The sequence below is a fragment of the Salmo salar genome, chromosome ssa26 (assembly GCF_905237065.1).
Source record: "Salmo salar chromosome ssa26, Ssal_v3.1, whole genome shotgun sequence".
Lineage (NCBI taxonomy): Eukaryota > Metazoa > Chordata > Actinopteri > Salmoniformes > Salmonidae > Salmo > Salmo salar.
In genome coordinates this window covers 11245877-11273069 of record NC_059467.1, presented here as the reverse complement: position 1 = coordinate 11273069, position 27193 = coordinate 11245877, and the positions used below count along the sequence as shown (strand labels likewise).

Below are 27193 nucleotides of genomic sequence, written 5' to 3'. Positions count from 1 at the left end.
GAAGGCACTATATTGTTTGCTCAGAATGTACCGACCTTGCCGATAATGAGTCTCAGTAGAGAGTTTAAGAACCAAGTATATAATGGCTATCAGGAATTTCCTGCAGTCTCCCTCTGATGTGTTTGATATGATTTATATTTAATTTGCTAGAAGACATGTCATACACCATTCATTTAAAACTCCAATCAGTTGTGCCTCAGTCAGCCTGGAGGACATTTGTTTTATTTATTTGACTAGGCAAGTAAGTTAAGAACAAATTCTTATTTACAATGACGGCCTACCCCAGCCAAATCCTAACGACGCTGGGTCAATTGTGCGCCGCCCTATGGGACTCCCAATCACGGCCGGTTGTGATACAGCCCAGGATCGAACCAGGGTCTGTAGCGACGCCTCTAGCACTGAGATGCAGTGCCGTAGTCCAGCTGCGCCACTCGAGAGCCCCAAAAGAAGAATCAAGAGAATTACACCAAAGCTGTTCATACTATTTACGTGTCAGCCAAAGGTAAACCCAGAGAGAGAATCTTAATCTGCAGGAAAACTGCTGTGTCTTGGAAGTTTCACTTCAGGTTGACACTAGGGGGCAATAGAAGGTGATGTGCAGTGCCACCCTGCAGCTAGCCTGAATACATGAATGACTAAACAGCAGCAGCCAGCTAATTAACACTGGAGCTGATCATGCTAATGACACAGCACCTGGCCACAGGGCTCTGCTCTACCGCCTACAGGGATTACATCATGTTGCCTCTGTTGCTAACAATAACCAAGGATCTGAGGGGGAGAAGCTAGCTGCCTTCAGGCGACGTTGATCTTGCAGTGTTGTCATCCGTCCAGCAAGTCTGACAAAGTCTGAGCAATAATTAATGAAGAGAAGCAGAGCTGTGTTTAACTCAATATACAATATGTTAACCGTAATCGCTCCCTTCCCTTTCAATCATTTACTTACACGTGTATTTCTCTCCTCCCTATGACCAGGGCTGTCTTCCTGAAGGGCGGAGATATTCTGAGCTCGAGTTTGTGGTCAGGTGGTACATTTCCCTGTCCCGAATCTTCCTCACTACACTTTATCATCCTGTCACACAGGACATAGCGCCTGTGGACACCTGGCCTCACCGCTTTAACAGAGTCACAGCAGCTTTCCAACAGTCACATCTGGCACAATTACAAGGACACACACTGGACTGCAAGATCGAGGGTTGAGGAAAAAGAGGGGTGGTAAACAGGGAGGAAATGGTAAAGCAATAAAAGACTGGAAAGCTTAAAGAAAAGCTTAGACTGAAGGTCAAAATAACGTGGGTGATGGGTCATTGCAAAATGCAAACGCTGAACCCTACGTGCTTGATTAAACGGCTTCGATGGATTGTATGACGACACATGGATCATTGTTAACTTGCCATGTTAAATATGTTGTACAGTATGAATCATTGGTGCCTCTCAATGGGAAACATATGTGAAGGATAATATATGACGTGAATAACGATGTGCATTGCCTTAACTCCCTCGAGCTATGGAAAGGGATTTTGCAAAGGCACAAAGACGGAGAACTGGAGAGAAGTAGAATTGCCAGTATTCACATTCACAGACCGTGAAGCCTAGCATGCGAGACTTGTGAAGGAAATGGAAAGCTTCAGTGGCTGGATAGACCACTGAGATCCGAGTGACTGAAAAGTGACAGCCTTGATAAGGAATAGGGAAAGATGTGGTGAGTGAGAGACATTTCAGTCAGATAATTAGGGAGGGAGCAGAGCAGACCATGTGAGGCAGTAGCTGAGGGAGAGGCGGAGAAGAGAAGGAGGGAGGAGAGGAGGCCTTTGACAGGGCAGCCGTCTCAGCCGTAGATGGGGGAGTGTAACAGGCTTTTCAGAGGGCAGCAGATGGGAGAGTAGAGGCCTCTTGATGGGGTTCCCCCTCTGGATATAAATACATACAGGTTATTTAAAGCCCAGAGTCAGCCTGCCCTTAGCCATCCACCATGCAGGCACAAACACATTCATTTGATTTACTACCGGTCCCACTACCCATTAGAGAGGAGAGGCAGATGAGAGATGGGAGGGTAGGTGAAAGGAGAGCAGGGGAATGAATAGGAGATGTCACGGCTGTGTGAGTATGAGGGTGTACCATGGAAGAATGTGTGAATTAGTGTGTGACTCATCGCGTGAGCGCTTGTGGTAACGTGTGTTGGGTTGGAGTGCAGAGCGAATGTTCACTTCCTTTCACAATCCGTTCTGACACTATGAAAATCCTTTTGTGTGTACAAAATGTGGATGTGAAGCGTGTGTTTACGTGCGTGTGGTTGGATGACCCGACACTTTCTCTCTTTTGCTGAAACTAAATGAAGCTTGTTTGGCATCCCAATAAACACGCTATAAAAGTTTTTCACCAATGAGCCACGGCTCTGTGGCTCTTTTGTTCTGAGGGAAGTTTGGGCAGCAACAGAGGGGAAATAAGCCAAAACCATGTAACCCATGAAAGAGACCCAGGAGCTATGGAGCAAAACAGACAGGGTTGGCTTAGGTTGTTGACAACATGTTACCTACATTTCGTCTCCAATGTTTATTGAAAACATAAATAATGTTGCACAATGAGCACTTGTTGTCTCTCAAATACATCGTGACAGTTGTTTGTTAGCTACCTTGCAATTTTTTTGCCATATCAGCATAGTGTCACGTCCTGACCAGTATAGAGGATTATTTGTTATTGTAGTTTGGTCAGGACGTGGCAGAGGGTAGTTAGTTTATGTATTCCGGGGTTTTGGGTTTCTTTTCTATGTTTGTGTTTCTATGGGTTTTCTATCTGTTCTGTTTCTATGTTAGTTAATTGGGGTATGGACTCTCAATTGAAGGCAGGTGTTTTCTAGTTGCCTTTGATTGGGAGTCCTATATATTAGGGTGTGTTTGGTCTTGTTGTTTGTGGGTAGTTGTTTTAGCACTGCTATACATGTGTAGCCTGCTATACTGTTCCTGTCGGTCATTGTTTTCTTGTTTTTGTTCGTGGTGTTCACATTATAATAAATTATGATGAGCACGCAATCCGCTGCATATTGGTCCACTTTTTCCGACAGCGATTTCAACATATCTTCTGACGAAGAGGATCGTGACACATAGACGTGACATGAGTCAAAACACCTCAAGGTATCAAGAACAAGATACTACTAACTGAAACGAGCCACTTACGATTCCCCACATGGCAGTTTTTCATCCTTGTTGCTCGGTATCTGGCCATCCAGAACAACAACACACGGCCTTCTGCCTCATTGAAGCGTGTACATGGTTTTCTCAGCTAAGGATTGGTTACCACACACATATACAGTCGTGGCCAAAGGTTTTGAGAATGACACAAATATTAATTTTCACAAAGTCTGCTGCCTCAGTTTGTATGATGGCAATTTGCATATACTCCAGAATGTTATGAAGAGTGATCAGATGAATTGCAATTAATTGCAAAGTCCCTCTTTGCCATGCAAATGAACTGAATACCAAAAAAACATTTCCACTGCATTTTAGCCCAGCCACAAAAGGACCAGCTGACATCATGTCAGTGATTCTCTCGTTAACTTCTTTCGGATCTGGGGGCAGTATTGAGTAGCTTGGATGAATAAGGTGCCCAGAGTAAACTGCCTGCTACTCAGGCCCAGAAGCTAGGATATGCATATTATTAGTAGATTTGGATAGAAAACACTCTGACGTTTCAAAAACTGTTTGAATGATGTCTGTGAATATAACAGAACTCATATGGTAGGCAAAAACCTGAGAAAAATCCAACCAGGAAGTGGGAAATCTGAGGATTGTAGTTTTTCAAGTGATTGCCTATCCAATATACAGTGTCCGTGGGGTCATATTGCACTTCCTAAGGCTTCCACTAGATGTCAACAGTCTTTAGAATGTTGTTTCAGGTTTCTACTGTGAATGGGGAGAGAATAAGAGCTATTTGAACCAGGTGTCTGGAAAAATGGCATGAGCTCAGTCATGCGTGCGGCCGTGAGAGCGAGCTGAGTTCCTTTTCATTTCTGAAGACAAAGGAATTGTCCGGTTGGAATATTATTGAAGATTTATGATAAAAACATTGATTAAAAGATTGATTCTATACATCGTTTGACATGTTTCTACAAACTGTAATGCAACTTTTTTGACTTTTTGTCTGGACTTAGTGCTTGCGCCTTCAGCATTTGGAATAGTGAACTGAACGTGTGAACAAAAAGGAGGTATTTGGACATAAATATGGACTTTATCGAAACAAAACAAACATTTATTGTGGAACTGGGATTCCTGGGAGTGTATTCTGATGAAGATCATCAAAGGTAAGTGAATATTTATAATGCTATTTCTGACTTTTGTTGACTCCACAACATGGAGGGTATCTGTATGGCTTGTTTTGGTGTCTGAGTGCTGTACTCAGATTATCGCATGGTGTGCTTTTGCCGTAAAGCTTTTTATAAATCTGACACAGCGGTTGCATTAAGGAGAAGTGTATCTTTAATTCTATGTAAAACACTTGTATCTTATATCAACGTTTATGATGAGTATTTCTGTAAATTGATGTGGCTCCCTGCAAAATCACTGGATGTTTTAGAGGCAAACATTACTGAACATAACGTGCCAATGTAAACTGAGATTTTTGGATATAAATATGAACTTTATCGAACAAAACATACATGTATTGTGTAACATGAAGTCCTATGAGTGCCATCTGATGAAGATCATCAAAGGTTAGTGATTAATTTTATCTCTATTTCTGCTTTTTGTGACTCCTCTCTTTGGCTGGAAAATGGCTGTATGTTTTTTTGTGACTAGGCGCTGACCTAACATAATCATATGGTATGATTTCGCCGTAAAGCCTTTTTGAAATCAGACACTGTGGCTGGATTAACAAGAAGTTAAGCTTTAAAATGGTGTATAATACTTGTATGCTTGAGGAATTTGAATTATGAGATTTTTGTTGTTTTGAATTTGGCCGCCTAGCGTCCCACATATCCCAGAGAGGTTAACACAGGTGTGAGTATTGACGAGGACAAGGCTGGAGATCACTCTGTCATGCTGATTGAGTTCGAATAACAGACTGGAAGCTTCAAAAGGGGGTGGTGCTTGGAGTCATTGTTCTTCCTCTGTCAACCATGGTTACCTGCAAGTAAACGTGCCGTCATCATTGCTTTGCACAAAAAGGGCTTCACAGGCAAGGATATTGCTGCCAGTAAGATTGCACCTAAATCAACCATTTATCGGATCATCAAGAACTTCAAGAAGAGCAGTTCAATTGTTGTGAAGAAGGCTTCATGGCGCCAGGACCTTCTCCTAAAGTTGTTTCAGCTGCGGGATCGGGGCACCACCAGTACAGAGCTTGCTCAGGAATGGCAGCAGGCAGGTGTGAGTGCATCTGCACGCACAGTGAGGCAAAGACTTTTGGAGTATGGCCTGGTGTCAAGAAGGGCAGCAAAGAAGCCACTTCTCTCCAGGAAAAACATCAGGGACAGACTGATATTCTGTTAAAGGTACAGGGATTGGACTGCTGAGGACTGGGGTAAAGTCATTTTCTCTGATGAATCCCCTTTCAGATTGTTTGGGGCATCCGGAAAAAAGCTTGTCTGGAGAAGACAAGGTGAGCGCTACCATCAGTCCCGTGTCATGCCAACAGTAAAGCATCCTGAGACCATTCATGTGTGGGGTTGCTTCTCAGCCAAGGGAGTGAGCTCACTCACAATTATGCCTAAGAACACAGCCATGAATAAAGAATGGTACCAACACATCCTCCGAGAGCAACTTCTCCCAACCATCCAGAAACAGTTTGGTGACAAACAATGCCTTTTCCAGCATGATGGAGCACCTTGCCATGAGGTAAAAGTGATAACTAAGTGGCTCAGGGAACAAAACATCGATATTTTGGGTCCATGGCCAGGAAACTCCCCAGACCTTAATCCCATTGAGAACTTGTGGTCAATCCTCAAGAGGCGGGTGGACAAACAAAACCCCACAAATTCTGACAAACTCCAAGCATTGATTATGCATGAATGGGCTGCCATCAGTCAGGATGTGGCCCAGAAGTTAATTGACAGCATTCCAGGGCGGATTGCAGAGGTCTTGAAAAAGAAGGGTCAACACTGCAAATATTGACTCTTTGCATCAACTTCATGTAATTGTCAATAAAGGCCTTTGACACTTATGAAATGCTTGTAATTATACTTCAGTATTCCATAGTAACATCTGACAAAAATATCTAAAGACACTGAAGCAGCAAACTTTGTGGAAATTAATATTTGTGTCATTCTCAAAACTTTTGGCCAGGACTGTACATGTCTGCATAAACAAATGCACGCAACACAACACACATATTGAACATATTTTGAAGGCTTCACAGATATGTAATAATAATTTGGTATACTTATATTTGTCTTATTTCACACATGTACAAGAGTGTATTACACACGTGTGAATTGTAAATGTGTATTTTGTGTATCCCAACTCCCCATGAGACACCCTTGGAGAGTGGGGTCACAGCCAGCCACACCCTGGAGCAATTAGGGCTACATGCCTTGCTCCAGGGCACAGCGACAGATTTTATACCTTATCGGCTCAGGGATTTGAAGTAGCGACCTTTCGGTTACTGGCCCAAAGCTCTAGGCTACCTTGCGCCGGTGTTGTCGCAATGATGTGCTGTGTTCATCATAGTGACCTTGCTCTGTCTCAGAGTTGTCTCTACCTGTGTATTGCTGACTGAGTGTCCAGAGTCTAAAGCAGCTCTGCATCACAGTGTGGTGCAGTATCAAATAGCCATCATTTATTCAGCAGCCAGCCCAGAGCCCAGGCAGGCCAGGAAGTGATGGAGGGCTGGAGAGATACTGTTTGACTCCATGTTTCACTGCCTGCTCTCTGCAGCTTGGTGAGAGTATATATCTTTCAACCCTGTCTTACAGCTCCTAAGCCAAGAGTAGATCACATCTGACTGCAGGGTATGAGCTTCAAAGCGTGAAACAAATTCATAAATTTTGATGGGCAATTTCTGCATAAACTTTAAGGTTAGGGTTAAGTTTAGGCATTAGCTCCGAAATCTTAAGGTTAGGCATTCTGCCTCTGATTCAAAGGTTGCAAGTTCGAATCCAGCAATAGAAAGTCGTTTTTTAAATGTTTGTATTAAGCCTATCCCAAGCCTTAACCCTTACCTTAAGGTAAGGTAAGAATGGTTAAGGTAAGAATGGTTAAGGTAAGGGTTAATGTTTGGGATAGGCTTAAAACAAAAATCAAAAAAGTGACTTTCTATCACTGGATTTGAACTTGGAACCTTCGGGTCCTATGCTTCACCATTCCCGTCCACAACACCCTAGCAAAACTGAAACCTACTTGAAGGTAACGGTGCTCACTGTTGCACCTAGTGCCCAGTTTCCACATCATCTCCCGACGTCCTCAGACATAGATGGACGTTGAATACTGACATGGCTGGTTTGGATGCAGTACAAACCCCAATTTATCGCTCCGCGTTAGGGGGGTGTCAACATTTCTGGGATTAGGGGGTAGAGAGGGAAGGGCAAATCACCCATACAAACTCCAACAGAAACACATAAAGTTGGTTGTAAAGGCCATCTGGTCCGTTGTTAGGTTATTTCCTTGTTGGAGCAGAGTGACACAAGGCTCAGACCTGTCCTGTGGGCCGGGGGATGAGACAACTTAACCCCCCTTAAAGGCATCTCCTACATGCACTGCAATGACCCAGCAGGATTAGGAAGTGTGTTTGAATGAAGCTGGGGGTGTAGGGAGAAGACACCCGTCATAGTAGGTTGTCATGAGGTGCAAAAGAAACAATCCCCATATATGCATTATCCCTCAGTTTAGTCAGTTTCTGCTCTCTTCTACCATCACCTCATTCCCTCTCCTTGTCCACTCGTACCTCTCCTCTATTCTTCCCACTATCTTCCCCTTCCTCCTCCTGCTTCTCTGTTGTCACTACTGGGGCTACAGTGGTTAGAGCAGATTCTGAGTGACAGATTGAATCCTGCTTCTCCTCTCCTCCTCAGTGAAGCTGCTCCTCTCTGCAGGGCCTGTCAGCTCAGTGAGGAGTCCTGCTGTTTCAATCAGACGAAAACACCACGAGTCCACCACACCCTCCCATCTGTCCCCCTGCCTCTCAGCTCCCCTTCCCTTAATCATTCCTGTCCCCAAAACAGCATTTAAATTCCATTCAAATAGTATCAATAAACATGCCACCACAATCAGGAATAATTTGCAATAACACAATTTCAGCTTGCATGGTTTAATAAAAATTGGAAATGTACCACCTCACATATTGTTGGGAATGATTAAATAAAATCACCCAAGTGGATGAGTGTACAAGCTGCCTCTAAAGAGCCATTACGTACACACAACTTAAAGGTTAAGTCAATAAATTGTTTGGCCAGACAGGTGTCAAGGAGAGCAAGGGAGAGCGAGAAAGAAAAAGAGCGATAGAGACTCTCAGCTAGTTCGTTTAACTAGCGGCAAGTGTCAAGGAGTAAGGAAAAACATCCAATGGGATGGTAAGTACTGTGGCTGTAACATCAAGCAGGCACTTGGCTATGCTTTGCCACTAAGTGCAATACGCCCAAACCCTCACCACAGGATTGAGTCCATACAAGTTCTATAACACAGTGGGGTGGGGTAAAATAAGTCAGTCACTAACGCTGGGGCGGGGACAGATCCTCAGTCCAGTTAGTAGTAGGTGTTAAGTTGCAGTAAAAGGATACAGGCTGTGCTGTTGAGTACGGATTAAAGCACCTTCAAATCAAATTGTATTGGCTACATACAGGCGTTTAGCAGATGTTATTGCAGGTGTAGCAAAATGCTTGTGCTTCTAGTTCTGACAGTGCAGCAGTATGAAACAAGTAATACCTACCAATTTCACAACATATACCCAATACACACAAATCTAAGTAAGGAATGGAATTAAGAATATATAAATATATGGATGAGCAATGTCAGAGCAGCATAGACTAAGATACAGTAGAATAGTATAGAATACAGTATATACTGTACATATGAGATGAGTAATGCAAGAAATGCAAACATTATTAAAGTGACATTATTAAAGTGACTAGTGTTCCATTTATTAAAGTGGCCAATGATTTCATGTCTGTGTATATAGGCAGTAGTTTCTCTGTGCTAGTGATGGCTATTTAACAGTCTGATGGCCTTGAGATTAGAGGTCGACCGATTATGATTTCTCGACGCCGATACCGATAGAGATTATTGGAGGACCAAAAAAAGCCGACACTGATTAATCGGGCGATTCTTAAATTTTTTTTGTAATAATGACAATTACAACAATACTGAATTAACACTTATTTTAACTTAATATAATACATACATACTATCAATATAGCCTCAAATAAATAATGAAACATGTTCAATTTGGTTTAAATAATGCAAAAACAAAGTGTTGGAGAAGAAAGTAAAAGTGCAATATGTGCCATGTAAAAAAGCTAACGTTTAAGTTCCTTGCTCAGAACATGAGAACATAAGAAAGCTGGTGGTTCATTTTAACATGAGTCTTCAATATTCCCAGGTAAGAAGTTTTAGGTTGTAGTTATTATCGGAATTATAGGACTATTTCTCTCGATACGATTTGTATTTCATATACCTTTGACTATTGGATGTTCTTAAAGGCACTTTAGTATTGCCAGTGTAACAGTATAGCTTCCGTCCCTCTCCTCGCTCCTACCTGAGCTCGAACCAGGAACACATCGACAACAGCCACCCTCAAAGCAGCGTTACCCATGTAGAGCAAGGGGAACAACCACTCCCAAGTCTCAGAGCAAGTGACGTTTGAAACGCTATTAGCGCGCACCCGCTAACTAGCTAGCCATTTCACATCTCGGGGGTTGATAGGCTTGAAGTCATAAACAGCGCAATGCTTGAAGAATTGCGAAGAGCTGCTGGAAAACGCACGAAGGTGCTGTTTGAATGAATGCTTACGAGCCTGCTGCTGCCTACCATCGCTCAGTCAGACTGCTCTATCAAATATCAAATCATAGACTTAATTATAACATAATAACACACAGAAATATGAGCCTTTGGTCATTAATATGGTCGAATCCGGAAACTATCATTTCGAAAATGAAACGTTTATTATTTCAGTGAAATACGGAACCGTTCCGTATTTTATCTAACGGGTGGCATCCCTAAGTCTAAATATTCCTGTTACATTGCACAACCTTCAATGTTATGTCAGAATTATGTACAATTCTGGCAAATTAATTACGGCCTTTGTTAGGAATAAATGGACTTCACACAGTTCGCAATGGGCCAGGCGGCCCAAACTGCTGTATATACCCTGACTGCTTGCACGGAACACAAGAGAAGTGACACAAATTCATGTTAGCAGGCAATATTAACTAAATATGCAGGTTTAAAAATATATACTTGTGTATTGATTTTAAAGAAAGGCATTGATGTTTATGGTTAGGTACATTGGTGCAACAACAGTGCTTTTTTTGCAAATGCGCTTGTTAAATCATCACCCGTTTGTCGAAGTAGGCTGTGATTTGATGAGAAATTAACAGGCACCACATCGATTATATGCAACGCAGGACACATTAGATAAACTAGTAATATCATCAACCATGTGCAGTTAACTAGTGATTATGTTAAGATTGATAGTTTTTTATAAGATAAGTTTAATGCTAGCTAGCAACTTACCTTGGCTTCTTGCTGCCCTCGCGTAACAGGTAGTCAGCCTGCCATGCAAGCTCCTCGTGGAGTGCAATGTAAGGCAGGTGGTTAGAACGTTGGACTAGTAACCGGAAGGTTGCAAAAACGAATCCCCGAGGTGACAAGGTAAAACTCTGTTGTTCTGCCCCTGAACAAGGCAGTTAACCCCCGTTCCTAGGCCGTCATTGAAAATAAGAATGTGTTCTTAATCTGACTTGCCTAGTTAAATAAAGGTGTAAAAAAATTTTTTTTAAATCGGCAGCCAAAAATACCAATTACCGATTGTTATGAAAACGTGAAATCGTCCCTAATTAATCGGCCATTCCGATTAATCGGTCAACCTCTACTTTGGATAGAAGCTGTTTTCAGTCTCTCGGTCCCAGCTTTGAGGCACCTGTACTGATGCCTTCTGGATGATAGCAGGGTGAACAGGCAGTGGCTCGGGTGGTTGTTGACCTTGATGATCTTTTTGGCCTTCCTGTGACATCAGCTGCTGTAGGTGTCCTGGAGGGCAGGTAGTTTGCCCCCAGTGATGGGTTGTGCAGACCGCACCACCCTCTGGAGAGCCCTGCAGTTGCTGTACCAGGCGGTGATACAGCCTGACAGGATGCTCTCAATTGTGCATCTGTAAAAGTTTGTGAGGGTTTTCTTCAGCCTCCTGAGGTTGAAGAGGCGCTGTTGCGCCTTCTTCACCACACTGTCTGTGTGGGTGGACCATTTCAGCTTGTCAGTGATGTGTATGCCGAGGAACTTAAAACTTTGCACCTTCTCCACTGCTGTCCCGTCGATGTGGATGGGGGGATGCTCCCTCTGCTGTTTCCTGAAGTCCACGATCATCTCCTTTGTTTTGTTGATGTTGAGTGAGAGGTTATTTTCCTAGCACCACACTCCCAGAGCCCTCACCTCCTCCCTGTAGGTTGTCTTGTCGTTGTTGTAGTGTTAGTGTCTGATGATTAAGTTGGAGGCGTGCTTGGCCGCGCAGTCATGGGTGAACAGGGAGTACAGGAGGGACCTGAGTATGTGTTGAGGATCAGCGAAGTGGAGGTGTTTCCTTCCTTCACCACCTGGGGGCGGCCCGTCAGGAAGTCCAGGACCCAATTGCACAGGGCGGGGTTCAGACCCAGGGCCTCGAGTTTAATGATGAGCTTGGAGGGTACTATGGTGTTGAATGCTGAGCTATAGTCAAATAACAGCATTCTTACATAGGTATTCCACTTGTCCAGATGGGATAGGGCAGTGTTAGTGTGATGGCAATTGCATCGTCTGTGGACCTATTGGGGCGGTAAGCAAATTGTAGTGGGTCTAAGGTGACAGGTAAGATGGAGGTGATACGATCCTTGACTAGTCTCTCAAAGCACTTCATGGTGACAGAAGTGAGTGCTACGGGGCGATTGTCATTTAGTTCAGTTACCTTTGCTTTCCTGGGCACAGGAACAATGGTGGCCATCTTAAAGCATGTGGGGACAGCAGACTGGGATAGGGAGAGATTGAATATGTCTAGGGGCTATTGTGCGCACATGCGCGTTCATGTGAGGCGAGGCATTTTTCAAAACGTGTTTCAAGACACAGGAGAGGTCGGGTTGAAATATTACTGATGTTTCACATTAAAAATGGACCAAAAGATTGATGCTAAACAACGTTTGACATGTTTGAACGAACGTAAATAGATTTTTTTTTTTACTTTTCGTTGTGACTTTTCCCTCCCATTTTGAGTAGCCTACCGAACGCGCTAACAACACGGAACAGCATGGAGTTATTTGGACATAAGTTATGAACTTCATCGAAAAAAACAACATTTGTTGTGGACCTGAGATTCCTGGAAGTGCCTTCTGATGAAGATTATTAAAGATAAGGGAATATTGCTAATGTTATTTATGGTATTAGATGATTCCAACATAGCGGCTAGCTGTATAGCCTAGTGTATTTTTCTGACCAGAGTACTCAGATTATTGCAAAGTATGCTTTCCCAGTAAAGTTATTTTGAAATCTGTCAATGCGGTTGCATTTAGGAGAATGCAACCGTTATTCTTTGAATAACAGTTTAATACTTTAACCATGTTTTATAATGAGTATTTTTTGTAAATTCACTGGCAGTTTTGGCGGAGACACATTTTCTCAACGACATGCGCCGATGTAAAATGCTGTTTTTGGATATAAATATGAACTTGATAGAACAAAAATGCATGTATTGTCTAACATAATGCCCTAGGAGTGTCATCTGATGAAGATTGTCAAAGGTTAGTGCATCATTTTAGCTGGTTATCTGCTTTTGGTGACGCCTGTCCTTGAATTGAAAATGGATGTGTGTACTTTTTTGGCTATGTACCCTCCTAACATAATTTAACTTTATGCTTTCGCCGTAAAGCCTCTTTGAAAATCGGACAATGTGGTTCGATTAAGGAGATGTTTATCTTTTAAATGGTGTAAAATAGTTGATTGTTTGAGAAATTGAAATTATTAGATTTTTGATGTTTTGAATTTCCCGCCTTGCTAGCAATCCCGTCTGTGGGATTAGGTTACCCTCGATCCCCAAGAGGTTTTTTAAACACACCAGCCAGCCATTCTGCGCATGTTCTGAGGACGCGGCTAGGGATGCCGTCTGGGCCGGCAGCCTTGCGAGGGTTAACACGTTTAAATGTCTTACTCACATCGGCCACAGAGAAGGAAAGCCCACAGTCCTTGGTAGCAGGCCGCGTTGGTGACACTGTGTTATCCTCAAAGCAGTCAAAGAACGTGTTAAGCTTGTCCGGAAGCAAGACGTCGGTATCCGCAACGTGGCTGGTTTTCTTTTTGTAGTCCGTGATTGTCTGTAGACACTGCCACATTAGTCTCATATCTGAGCTGTTGAATTGCGACACCCCTTTGTCTCTATGCTGACGTTTTGACTGTTTGATTGCCTTGCGGAGGGAATGACTACTCTGTTTGTATTCTGCCATATTCCCAGTCACCTTGCCATGTTTAAATGCGGTGGTTTGTGCTTTCAGTTATGCGCGAATGCTGCCCTCTAGTCACAGTGGGTACAACATCACCTATCCACTTCCTGATAAACTCAGTTACCGTTTCAGTATATTCATCAATATTATTCTTGGAAGCTACCCGAAACATATCCCAGTCCTCATGATCAAAACCATCTTGAAGCATGGATTCTGATTGGTCAGACCAGCGTTGAAAAGCACGGGTACTAAGGACTTCCCTCTATGGATCTGACTGTAATTTATTTAGGCATGTATCACAGCTTTCTGCCAGATAAAGGGATAGGTAGAGATGCCTGGCGCTGTGCTGAGCAACTGTGCAGAGATTTTTTAAGTGTTACTTGTTCTTACTTTTCATCAAATAGAGGGTCCTATTCCTGACAGGGGGCCCAACCCTATTAGCCGGGCATCATGAGTAAGTGGTGGCGGCTGTAAGGCAGAAGTAATTGAGCATTAAAGCTCTCTAAATCTGTCTGCACATGGGCGGACGGAGAGAAACTACAGGATCAGACATTATGATAGGCTCTCCCAGAAGGAATGGTTTTACTGTGACGCCAACTGCCAAGACAGGGAAACAGAATACCTCCAGGAAGCTCAACAAAGGCTGACCAACTTTATTGTCTGAGACTCACATGTTGTCCCAGTTGGTGGCGAATGTGTTGGCAGCCCCCCACATCACAACAAAGCCCATTCAGTCAGTGTGGTCAGACTACCTGTGGGCATTTCTGTGTAACTGGCTTTGAGATCAACCACTGCTGCACAGCAATCGGATGATGCTTCAGAGACCTTCATGTGAGGAACATAGGAACATAGTCCTCCCTCACATCACTATGAAAGGCCGAACTGACGCCAGCCCAAAATAAATCCCTCTCATGGTCTTCTCATCAACACACAGAGGAAACAGGACGACAATAAAAAAAGGCATACCAGCATTTATGAGCTCATATTATAGCAATCGTTTTTGGCTACGTTGGCGCCAAATTTTGTCTGGTCAAGGCTGATGGCAGTCTTGGCCTCCGCCAATGAAAAGTTAAAGAGAGGAATTCAATTTCAATAAATTATCCATAAACAGAGACTGCCTATGACTTGTTTTGCATCAGTGCTTTTATTACAGACATGTACCTACATTTGGTTTGCATGACACACTTGTGCCTTTAATACACACCAAACACACTCATAAATACACAGCGCCCAATGGAATCTGGGCTGCATTACATCAGGGAGAGCAGAGCTAGGTTCTTTAATGTATCCGAGGCCTGGTCCTCCTCACCATTCGTTCCACTGACGGACCAAACCAGGTCTGATGTCTGCGCTCTGTGGACGTAAATAGGGGCCTCTTTCTCTAATAATGAAGCAAATAGCATGCCACAGCCCCTCTCAACCTAAAGCCACTAGCAGCTGCTTCTGGTGCATCTGGCAGACTGCTTAGAGAGGCACAGACCGTCCCAATGACGTCAGACCGTTTGTCCCACCCAAAAGGCTACAGGGTGACTTACGGTCACTCCCTGGAGAGAGAGCAGCCAAACTTGTTTCCAGGTTGGAAGGAGAGGGAAGAAGAGGGGGTTTGTCAGTGGTGGTCAGTCAATTCCCCAACTATGCTGTCTGCTCCACCCACATCTCCTTCCTGTGGTCTCTGGACAACAACATAACAATCTCTGAAAACAACGTTAAAGTCACTCTCTCCCAACACACACTCGGGTTAAAGAAGCTAGAGTTAAACAGAAGGTTGCTTTAACGGCAGCAACCACAGCAAGATTGCTCGATAGTGATGCCCCATTGACAGACCAGACCAAAGGCATTCCATGCCTTGCTCAAATGTAACATTACTGCCAAACAGTAATTACAATGTCTTATATAAAGCTAAAGTTAGGCATTCTGTCAGATTCACATGGAAAGACTTGCAGGCAGTACAGAGTTCACATCAATAGCCACTGAATCAGAGCTTTTTCTAAACTGTTTTGATGCTCTATTCTTTTTAATGCTTAAACTCAGAAAGGAACAATATTGCGACAATCCACTACTCTCTGTAACAGCTGATGTTATGTCATCAAAACGTTCACAGGAGCCATGTGCCCCTGAGTCCATATTCATGGCAAGCAAGGTCATTCTTCCACTTTGTTCCAGTGAAATATGCAGTTTCCGAGTGTGTCTTGGGGGATTTGGGATATGCAAAAAACACACTTCCAATTCACACATGCGTATAATACACACTTGTACATGTGTGAAATAGAACACATATATTACTATGCAAAGGCCAGCAAATTCCTCCTAGATCCTCTCATCGTTGATACAGAGCCTTTTCTTCCCTCCGTTCTCCCAGGTTTGGCCATAGCTACAGAATGACAAGGCCAAACAACAAGTGTTGAGAAGGCGCTTTTATTCTGTTCAAGACACCCAATTAAGATGGCAGGTTACACTGCGAGAGAGAGAGAGACAGACAGGCAGATAGACAGACAGACAGAGACAGGCAGAGAGAGAGACAGGCAGAGAGAGACATGCAAAGAGAGAGACAGAGAGCAACAAAGAGAGACAGAAAAAGGGAGAGAAAGACAGAGAGAAAGACAGACAGAGAGAAAGACAGACAGACAGAGAAAGACAGAGAATGAAAGACAGACAGAGAGAGAAATACAGAGAGAGACGCTAACACTAAATCAACATCTGGCTTATCACAGCTCCTCATCAGAGCCACAAGTCTCAATCTGACAGCAAGGGTAAACAGCTCACCAACCTAGCTGCTCAGAGCATGGACAGACGCGACTGACTGGACAGCCAAAAGCAAACTACGCAAACCAACCCTAACTGTCTCAAGATCTCAAGTAAAATAGTGATGGATGCTGGTTATTGATACATGATCCTCTACATGCAAGATAATATCTAAATCTGTGAGACTGTGCCATACTGAACACTATGCAGACCTCTGGATGTCAGCCATATCATTCGTTATCACAGTGGTGTGTCACAAGTGAGCTCTGCAGAAGGCTGATAATTCAATTGAGAGATTAGGACACCGTCAAGCAAACAAAAACTGTCTCTTATCTCTTAACCTTTTCAAGTGTGAGTTCCAAATATCTCTAACGGTCGCCCCAGCGTGAGTTTCTTTATGCGCGAGATGTCAGAATGCACTCACTGTTCCAAAATGTGATTGTTTACGCAACCGGACAGTTAACCCGCGCTGCCCTCAAACCACGGCATGCGCTGGCTACTAATTATCTATAGGCTGTGTTTCAACTTGTCAATTTCCAATTATTTTCTAACAACAGTTTGAATTGAGGTGTGTTCCGCCTCCTCATTAATTCACATAGAAGTAGCTCACTTATGTTTGAGGCTTTACAGCTATACAAACTTCTCTCTTTGAAGAGAGCCCAAGCACTTCCCCCAGTGTTTCCCCAGATCAAGTATGCAGACATTTGCACAGTCTTGCACAAACTTTTTCCCCCTGGCACATTTTCTGGCTGGCGTTCGCATTGCTTTTATTGTTGTTTTCCTTACAAATAATAACTTTGGACATGTGTGCGTTCCTATCAAAGTAAGTGCCTTATTTTCTATATATCATGTTATAGTTTCTACTGTAGCATACCGTATGTATGGAGCATAATGTATTTATTTACTGTTTTATTCACATGTTTTCATGTGCTGGTGACAAATCATGCATTCAGATTTTTGCATAGATTGTAATGAACATGTATGTAAAATACTTTTTTGAAGGTTATACTGATTATGATCAGCTAATGCTAAGCTATTTGCCAGCTATGTGTGGCGCCATGTTTCTTGACATTATACAATGCATTTTGGGGGTCACGTCTGTCAGACCAAAGATGTTATAACAAAATGAGGTGAAGGGATAAACTTCTGGGAGTGAATGAAGGGAAGTGAATGATAGTAGACGACACACCCCCTTCAACATGCATACTGCAAACAGACCAAACTCATCTAGTCTCCACTTCCTATCTTTGGTTGGCACGGAAAAAACGAATATGGCGGCACAAACTACCCATCGGTGGATTACTTTCGATTTTTCTAACGTTTTTTACTCAATTATTTTGATCAATGGTGAGCTCACCCGTGATGTGATGAATTGTAAATAGTATTTGCTATTATTAATAAACTGGTCACACTCAGGACATAATGTTGTAATGACTGTGTTTATGCTAAATGTTTCCGTGAAAAAAACAGTGTGGCCAGCTCAAACGCTGACTGTTGCGTCAATCGAAACTGGACATTCTAAATAAGCGTCCTAATCACACCGGTTTGAGCGTACGCTGCAGGGACCACTTTAGAATGATCCCACCCGTGTGTTGGTAAGTGTCAAAGCGTTAATGAGCTTCTGGATCAGTCATTAACCCAAGCCTCAGACTGTATATCCATCCTAAGACTGATGATATGACAATAAGCATGGTCAAGGGGCTGAGAGAGCACTGCAATAGGAGCTTCTAGACCTCAATCGGTCATAGGGTCTCTATCCCTGACCATGAACCTACCAGCACAGAGCTGATAGAGGAAATGCCTCCTGTAAAAACAGTCATTACTTATTACACCCAGTGCCGCAGAGTTCTACTGACGTCAGCTCTGATTGGTCACTTGTTTTTCTTCTGGACACGTCTTCCAGTCGGGAATAAATAGCAGTATTTATGGATCTCCTGTTGACAGCAACAATGACCTCAAAGCCCAAAGACATCAGTCAAATAACTGGATTAGAGAGAGAGAGGTTAGAGGGGGGAGCGAGAGAGCGAGAGAGCGAGAGAGAGAGAGAGAGAGCAAAGGGAATAGAGAAGGGGGTTTGAGGGGAGAGCAAACACCACGAGAGGGTAAAGAGCTGGGTGTGGAGGAATGGAATGCATTTAGCGAGGATTATTGTAGGTACACTGTCAATTTGGCAGGCAGGCTACATACCAATTGCTCTTGATTGCACCAAAATAAACACAGTATGACCTCCAGTATTTATCCTGGACATTCACTAAAAGAGTAGCCGTGCTACACTTAACCACCAGTACTCTATGAGCCATTGTTATATTCTGGCATTGTTTATGTAAGTGTTGAAATGGGTGGAGAGGTATTGGAGGATGTTGATATTCCACACAGGAAGTAAGACAAAGGAGAGGTATTTTCAAAGCCAAAGGCATAGTCTACTCTAAAATTAGCGTAGAGTCTTTGGGTTTTCAGTAAAGCGGTACATCAATCCTGTGTAGTTATTGTTATTACACACACACACACACACACACACACACACACACACACACACACACACACACACACACACACACACACACACACACACACACACACACACACACACACACACAGAGAGACAGATTCAGAATGTCAGTTCACAGACACACAGCCTGCTGCGTGTGGCAGACAAGCAGATGGGTCTCTGCCATCCTAAAAATGTGGTGTTGCTGTGACAACCACACACGGTGGAGTTGTCCATCTGCGTGTGTGTGTGTGTGTGTGTATGTGTGTGTGAGAAGAAACCCAGTCGAGATGTGAATTATCTCAGTACTTGGGTCTGTCTGTTTAGCTGACCCAAGCATCACGTAGCCATTAAGCAGCTTATCAAAGCAAGCCCAGTTAGTGTTCGGACATGCATTCAGGGAGTTATGTGCCTGAATGTGGGAAGTAAGGTTGTAAAGAAAAGATCAGTTGGACTCATCCCCATCATCTTCATTCTTGTCATCTTTATCAACAGTCATCCAGTAGGTAGGCAGACTATAGTAGGCTAAACAGGGACATCACTGGGGTGGACTACAGCCAGAGTGGCCAAGGTTTCAGTGAGCATGTCTCACTTAGCCCCAAGCCTGGTTAGTCAAGACAGGAGCATTGAGAAAAGAAGTGGAATAAAGGGGACAGGTGGCCTCAAGATTATTTTGAAAAAAGGTGGAGGTGGAGAAAGGGGAACATGGTAAGAGGTATAGGGCCAGCTGTCCTATGAATCCTTCCTCACTTTTCAGCAAGACACAATTATCTAACTGCTCTCTATTGTATCTATTTTAAAAACGGAAACCAATATGCAAATATGGCAACCTACCATTATAATTTAGAATGGTGGGATTTATGGTGGAAGAATATTTGCTGCGGACTTGGAGTTGCTATTACAAGTGTGGGAAATGTGAGAGTGACCTGGGCTTAATCAAACTTGTCTGACCTCAGGTTAACACTGTTTTGAAGTGGAAGACCAAGGGTGTTTTCTTTTTAAAGCTGGGTGTAAAGGCAGATGGCACAGACCCAGACCCAGCCTGGAGGGAAAAATATGGTGTTTTTAAAAACCTAAAGGCTATGTCTATTCAATCAAAGCCACTTGGTATGTTTGTGAAGGGGAGAAGAGATGAGGGAATGACAGCTGAGCTGGATGAAAGAGAGAGGAAGAGAGATACATGGATGCATGGAGGAATAGAGTTCACTTGAAAACAAACCATAATAAGCACGTCCCATTGATTCAATGTCACTTTCACAGTATTATCGAAAATATAACAAAAACATGTAATGCAGTACCCTAAAATAAGATTTTACAGAATAGTAGGCTACAGAGCTGGCATCATCTTCTGGGATACACCCATTCATTACAACTAAAAAGAAGGGAAAAGTTGCATGCAAGCCATGTAACAACGGAATTTTAAAACAAAGTAGGCCTAGACAAACATTTATACTTAGAAAAAGATCATGCAGAGATGTCCAGTCCTGTAGAACTAACTAACTTCCATGCTGATGTTAGCACAGTAGAGCTTGCGCTGCGACAACTATGATGGCACAATACTTTCAGCAGATGGATTCCCCAAGAATGATGCCACTGAATGTCAAAAATGTGTCATTCCACTAACCTATATTATTCGGTGTCATTCAACGGTCTCATTCAACAGTCCTCTAAAATTGTCGTAGCAAATACTGTAGCGTAGCATGATTGTTTCTTCAATAAGAGGTACAGTGTCAATCACAACTTTGTTGTGAGATTGTAACACACGCGCCTCGTTATAAACGAGTTATAAGTGCGTCATTGCAGTACATAAGCAAGGCCATTTCACAGGGGAAATGACGGTTAACTTAAACAGAGAATAATTTACTCCTGACAGCGACTATTAGCAAGCTAGGTGGAGTGAGGAAAAAAATGATTCCATTATATCAACTTCATGGTGTGGTGATTCTGTAGTAAAAGCGAGCAACAATGGGTTTGCAACAATGTATAAACATTGTCAAGTTAGTCAACATACAGACAAACGTCTGTATTATATTTATTCACGAATGTTGAATAATATCCATGCACACACAAGGACAGAAAGGGATCAGACTGGGCTTTCCTGCATGGAATTCTGCCGTGTTGTCTGTCATTTGACACCCCACAGCAAGCAAGCTGTGGCTTTCAAGTGAAACTAGCTGTCCACAGCAGAATAAAAATACATACATGCACATACCTTTATAATGGCCCAATTTCAGCTTGTTCTAAATGCCACTTGATGCGATATTTGTTGGGTAGAAGTCGCTATTCTCTCTTCGATAGTCTTCACGTCATTCTTCCTACAGGAATTTTTCCTTGGGAATTGGAGGTTCGTTAGCGGAGTGGGGAAGCGAAAAAGGGGTTGGACTTGGAGATGAGGGCGGTGCCAAAGACGGCGCTTTGAAACCATCCATCCAACCTGCTGACAGTTTGAGAAGTTGCTGAAAAGGCCAATCGAATTGTGCATTCACACTTTGATTGGGCATAAATCCCAAACGTGTGCAAAGGTTGTAAACCGTTTCATTCCGTCCTTTTTCATTAGCAGAGTAACTGTATCGCTCACATTTTGCAACTTTGTACTTATGAGTCAGGGATACTTTGTTACTCAGTCGGGGAGATAAGAAAAAATAAGTAAGGACATAATGCAGACAACTGTGAATATCTGTAGCCTACCCCTTGTAGTATGGAAGTATGGGAAGAATAGCCTTGATTATATAATCATATCCATGGTTAAATAAACAGCCAATGTAACTGTAACACGTTTTACTGAATTCCAAATGTCTATTACATATCAAAGAAAACAATGCAGATTAAAAGTGTTTTTCTTTCAACTTTTTTAAGGAAGAGGATCCATGCTTTCTCTCTTTATGTAGGCTACAACTTCACAGAGTAAAAGCTCTATGGTGTGTGTGCTTTCTCACCAGTAATTGGTTTTTCAGTGCGTTACATCAGCTGCGCTGTTGGAACTCAAACATCTTCCTTTGATAAATGATGTATGTGATCTCCGTTCTCCAGAACATTTGTGGCAAACACATAAAGTGATGCTAACATTTCTACACATTATGCACTCTCTCAATGGATGTAACATATACCTCCACCAAACTGTTAGATCTTAAATTACCCCAAAATTGGGCGTATCCATTGAGATAACACTTACCAGGGTGCTAAATCCACAAAAAAAAATGCTTCAGCTGATTGATGATGGCAGGCGTGGATTACTCTGTGCACAAACTCTGGAGTACAGAGAGAGGGCCTGGTGCCAAAGTAACTCTCTCTCCCTAGCCTATCATTGTCTGTGGGAGCCTGTCCATCAGTGTGGAGTGGTCTGCACCCCCTCCCAGGGAGACAACCAGGGAGCCAGAGAGAGGGTAAATGAAACCAGAGGGACTGAGGAGAGACTATGAAGCCCCTGCCAGAAAAGTATTGTATAAATTTAAGAGGAGCGTTTAATATTTCGCAGAAATCTATTCCATGAGTAATGAAAGAGGATACCATCCTCTATTACACTATACTAGAATATTAGCATAATAGTCTTTGGTATGGGGTGTTCCTGGTTGGGTCAAGTGGTCAGGAAAAACTCCTGACTCTACCATAAGGTGTGGTATTGAGCGTACCTGGGGTTAGAGGTTAAGGACGAGGTGGAGGTGAGAAGTTGAGTGACGGAAAGAGGCACATCCTTTCAAATCAACGATTTCATTGTGTTATGTATAATCCTGTCTAACTGTTATCTGTTATAACAATTGCAGCTTTTCTTCACCCTGTGGGGGAAGAGGGGGTGGCGAATAACACTTCAGAGACGAGTTCAACAATATGGAGGCCAAAGACAGAATGACATGTGCACTGTAGTGGGCGCTCTGACTGCACTCCTCTCTCACAGCACTCTCTCTCATGTTCTCTAGGGAGCCGAGCAGGCCCCCCACACAGGCCCTCTCAGGATAACTGGTAATAGCTGATAATGAGGTCACTTCCTTTGGGGTTTCCTCTCAGACTCCACACAGCCAGGAGACTCACATATCTGTGGTCTGGGTGGGGGGACTGAGGTTTTTTGAATTTGAGACGGTATGGGCAAGGGGAAACACATTATTCAAATCTCTGAAACTAGGACACTGATAGAAATTATGAAAGGGGGAGTGCCTCCTTTTTCTAAGCCATTATTACTACTGGTTCGCGTTGCTACTCAATTTACCTACATTTTGTTTGCCTGGCTGATTTTCATTTTTTTCAAGTCTCAGCTGGACTGTACAGGAAGGATGTACCTTATTTATTTACATTAGCAACATGTAAAACATAACAGGACATACAATTGCACTGTCACTTCTATTCAGTCATCAGCGTTGAACGAGGGATGGGAGAAGACCATCCACACAAATCAAGCAGGGGATTCTTCAGGCAGAGAGCCTAGTATACCCTGTGAACAGCAAGAAAGGAAGAACCCTGTGAACAGCAAGAAAGGAAGAAAGAGTCTTTCTTGTTCTCCCCTGCCTACCTACAGCCAGCAGCTCTCTCAGATGTTTGGGAAAATGCATGTAATACAAACGCGCTTTCAGTCGAGCACATCGGCACGGGCCTAGTTTATACAGTGTGGAGCAGGATGGGGCCAGGCGGAGAGGGAGGGAAGGGTAAATGGGGCCAGGGGTTTTTCCTCCTGTTCTTTCCCAGTCCAGCAGCTAGTCTCTGGGGCTTGCCGTGTTGAAAGATCAGCATGTCTTCTGTATATCTGGTTCATGAGAAGTCCTACAAACCACAGAAGGAGTCATCATCATGTATACACGAGTGAATATTCCCCCCACACTCTTACTTACTCAAACATATCAAATCAAATGTTATTTGTCACATGCTCAGGTGTAGAACTTACGGTGAAAGGCTTACTTACAAGCCCTTAACCAACAATGCAGATCAAGAAATAGAGTTAATAAAATATTTGCTAAATAAACTAAAGCAACAACAAAAAAAAGAGAAAACTACATAACAGTAACAAGGCTATATACAGGGGGCACCGGTACCAAGTCAATGTATATGGGTACAGGTTAGTCAAGGTAATTTGTAAAGTGACTATGCATAGATAACAAACAGCTAGTAGCTGTTAATGTAAATGGTCTGGGTGGCCATTTGATTCGTTTAGCTGTTCAGCAATCTTATGGCTTGAAATACATACATACAGAGTACACGCACACAAACAAGCACACACAAGTCAATGCAAAAAGGCATGCACAGATCGCTTCCAAAGAAAACAAATTAATGCTACGTCACATTGTGGAGCCCTGGCGTTGTTTTCAATTGCCAGGAAACTTTCACTGAAGCTCTGCCCAGCCACAGCAGGAAGACATCCAAGAAGAGGAGGAGGGACATGCGGAGGAGAGAAGGAGAGAGAGGGTGCAGATAGAGAGAGAGAGAGTAAGAGAGAGAGAGCGTAAGTAGTGGGGACACCTCAAAGTAGAGCTCGTAGAGAGAAGCCAAGCCTCTGAGTTGTTAGGATCAGCGTGATGGTGGTGTACACTTCGACAAGGATTCAGAGAGACCACACAGAAATAATACACACAGATCTACAGCAGAGTACAGGGACTTTCCAGGGCTAGCTAACAAACTTCGATTCTGCTCCCCGCCCAGTGCTACACAAGTTCACTTTATAACAGTATTGCAGAATTGGGGCATAAAATAGGAAGTCATTGGGCCTCCCGAGTGGCGCAGTGGTCTAAGGCACTGCATTGCAGTGCTTGAGGCGTCACTACAGACCTGGGTTTGATCCCTGGCTGTGTCACAGCGAGCTGTGACCGGGAGTCCCATAGGGCGGCGCACCATTGGCCCAGCATTATACAGTATCTGACTGTGAGTCAGTGTATCAGAGTGCATATGCTGTCACAACAATTACTCTGTTCTCAAATGTTCCACACCATCTGTATTTCTTCTGTCTTGCAGGGGAAAAGCTGTGTATGAAATCTCTCTCTCTCTCTCTCTCTCTCTCTCTCCCTCTCAGCTTTAACTTCAAAGAGGATGTTGAATGTGCAGCGAACCTGAGCTCTCTTATGTAGGCCATGTTTGGAATGTGAGAAATTGGAGGAATATGGTTTTGCTGATAATAAGATAATCACTTTCTGCACAGTCAACTCTTTCCCATCCTGTGGGACCTGGAATTTTGCTCTCTTCCTCTGTATCACTGGACACCACATCTGTCAGCTGTGCTTTACCTACAAACACACTGTAGGGTAGGACCATATAAACATATAAATCAAATAACAGTAACAAAGCCTTATGTGGAATGTTGATCTCTGTGCTTTCCCTAGTTAATTACATGCAATATGCATTTTGTTCAAATGTGACGCTATATATTCAAGTTCACAGCAGCCTCAGAGCAATTGCTTCATTCATTGTGTAGACCAGGCCTGGGCAAAGGCCAGCCCGGGGGCCGTATGAGGCCCGCAACCTGATTCAATACGGCCTGCGGAATCATTCTCAGATCACATAAAGAATTTGCGATAGTAAAATATTGAAAAAACGTATTTGCTATTCAAATTAAAAGCCCAATGAATACTCGCCTTTATATAATGATTTAACTCCCACCGCTTGCGGGACATTTATTTTGAAGGCACGTATAAATAGGAAAGTTGACAATGAATGTAGGGTGTTACAGCAAAAGTGGACATCGAAATATTTCTTTATTGAGGTATCAGGGAAAGATGTGTCCTTACACGGAACCCAAACCGGCTGCGCGTGTGCGCCATTGTGCGCTATTGTGCATGCATTTATTTTGTCCCCCTACACCAAATGTGATCACGACACACAGGTTAAAAAATCAAAACAAACTCTGAACCAATGACATTAATTTGGGGACAGGTCGAAAAGCATTAAACATGTATGGCAATTTAGCTAGTTAGCTTGCACTTGCTAGCTAATCTGTCCTGGGATATAAACATTGAGTTGTTATTTTACCTGAAATGCACAAGGTCCTCTACTCCGACAATTAATCCACACATAAAACGGCCAACCAAATCGTTTCAAGTCATCTCTCCTCCTTCCAGGCTTTTTCATCTTTGAATTTATATGGTGATTGGCATCTAAACATTCATAGTATTACCATGACGACCGGCAAAACAGTTTGTCTTTCAATCACCCACGTGGGTATAACCAATAAGGAGATGGCACGTGGGTACCTGCTTCTATAATCCAATGAGGAGATGGGAGAGGCAGGACGTGCAGCGCGATCTGCGTCAGAAATAGAAAGGAGTTCTATTTTAGCCCTTGGCATCGCAGACACTCGTTGGCGCCCGCGATCAGTGTGGGTGCAATAATTGAATAACATGGATTTCAAAATTTATTTTGCTACGCTAGCACACGTGACGTGTCCGGTCTGGTCAGCATGTTAGTGTGTAAAGAGAGCATCGCTGTCTTGAAAGACTACAACTTGTCCCGACACTTCCAGACGAAGCATGCAGAGAAATATAGGAATATGTCTTCTGAGCATCGAAAGAGTTGCTTTCTCAGTTACAAAGGCATAAAGGACTTTTCACAAAACTGCATTCAGCAAACGACGGAGTTGCGAGAGCTAGCTATGTACTGTCCCACAAAATTGCTAAACATAGCAAGCCATTCGCTGAGGGAGAATTACATTTTACATTTATGTCATTTAGCAGACGCTCTTATCCAGAGCGACTTACAAATTCATTAAAGAATGTTTAATTGACTCTGCAGCAATCCTTTGCCCCGAAAAGAAAGATAATGTTTACCTGTCAAGACTAACAGTGACGCTGCGTGTTGAGGACATTGCAGAGAATATGGAACAACAGTTGAAAGACAAGGTAAAGGAGTTCACTTATTTCTCCTTGGCCCTAGATGAGAGCAGTGATGCACGTGACACGGCACAGTTGTTGATATTCTTACGAGGCGTAACCCCAGACTTTGAAATTATAGAGGAGCTTGCTTCAGTGCAGTCAATAAAGAGCACAACCACAGGGAAAGATTTATTGGAGGTTAATAAGTGTGTGGCAAAGCTGGGACTGAGTTTTGAAAAGTTTTCCAGTGTGACCATTGATGGATGCCCAAACTTGACAGGAAAAAACTTTGGCCTTTTGAAAAGGATACAAGATCAAGTAGCTGAGCTGAACCTAGATCAGAAAATTATTTTCCTGCATTGTATTATTCATCAGGAGGTGCTCTGTAAATGAGTTCTGAAAATGAGTCATGTTGTGGATACAGTCACTAAAGTGGTAAACTTCATAAGAGCAAAATCTTTAAACCACAGGCAGTTTGTCTCACTGTTGGAAGAGACAGAGTCGGGTACTGAAGATCTCCCCTACCACACAAAGGTGAGATGGATGAGTTTGGGAAAGGTGCTTAAAAGGGTTTGGGACCAGATT

At 43.1% G+C, this 27193-nt stretch overlaps 1 protein-coding gene across 1 annotated transcript in view; it reads right to left on the bottom strand.

Moving 5' to 3' along the window:
- LOC106587147 (coiled-coil domain-containing protein 102A) overlaps nt 1–21195 on the bottom strand; it is a 79394-nt gene extending 58199 nt beyond the window's left edge. The window contains exon 1 of the mRNA XM_014175207.2: nt 21040–21195. The gene's annotated coding sequence lies outside the window, so the exon portion shown is untranslated. The remainder of the gene's footprint in view (nt 1–21039) is intronic.
- Between the last annotated feature and the right edge of the window lie 5998 nt (nt 21196–27193).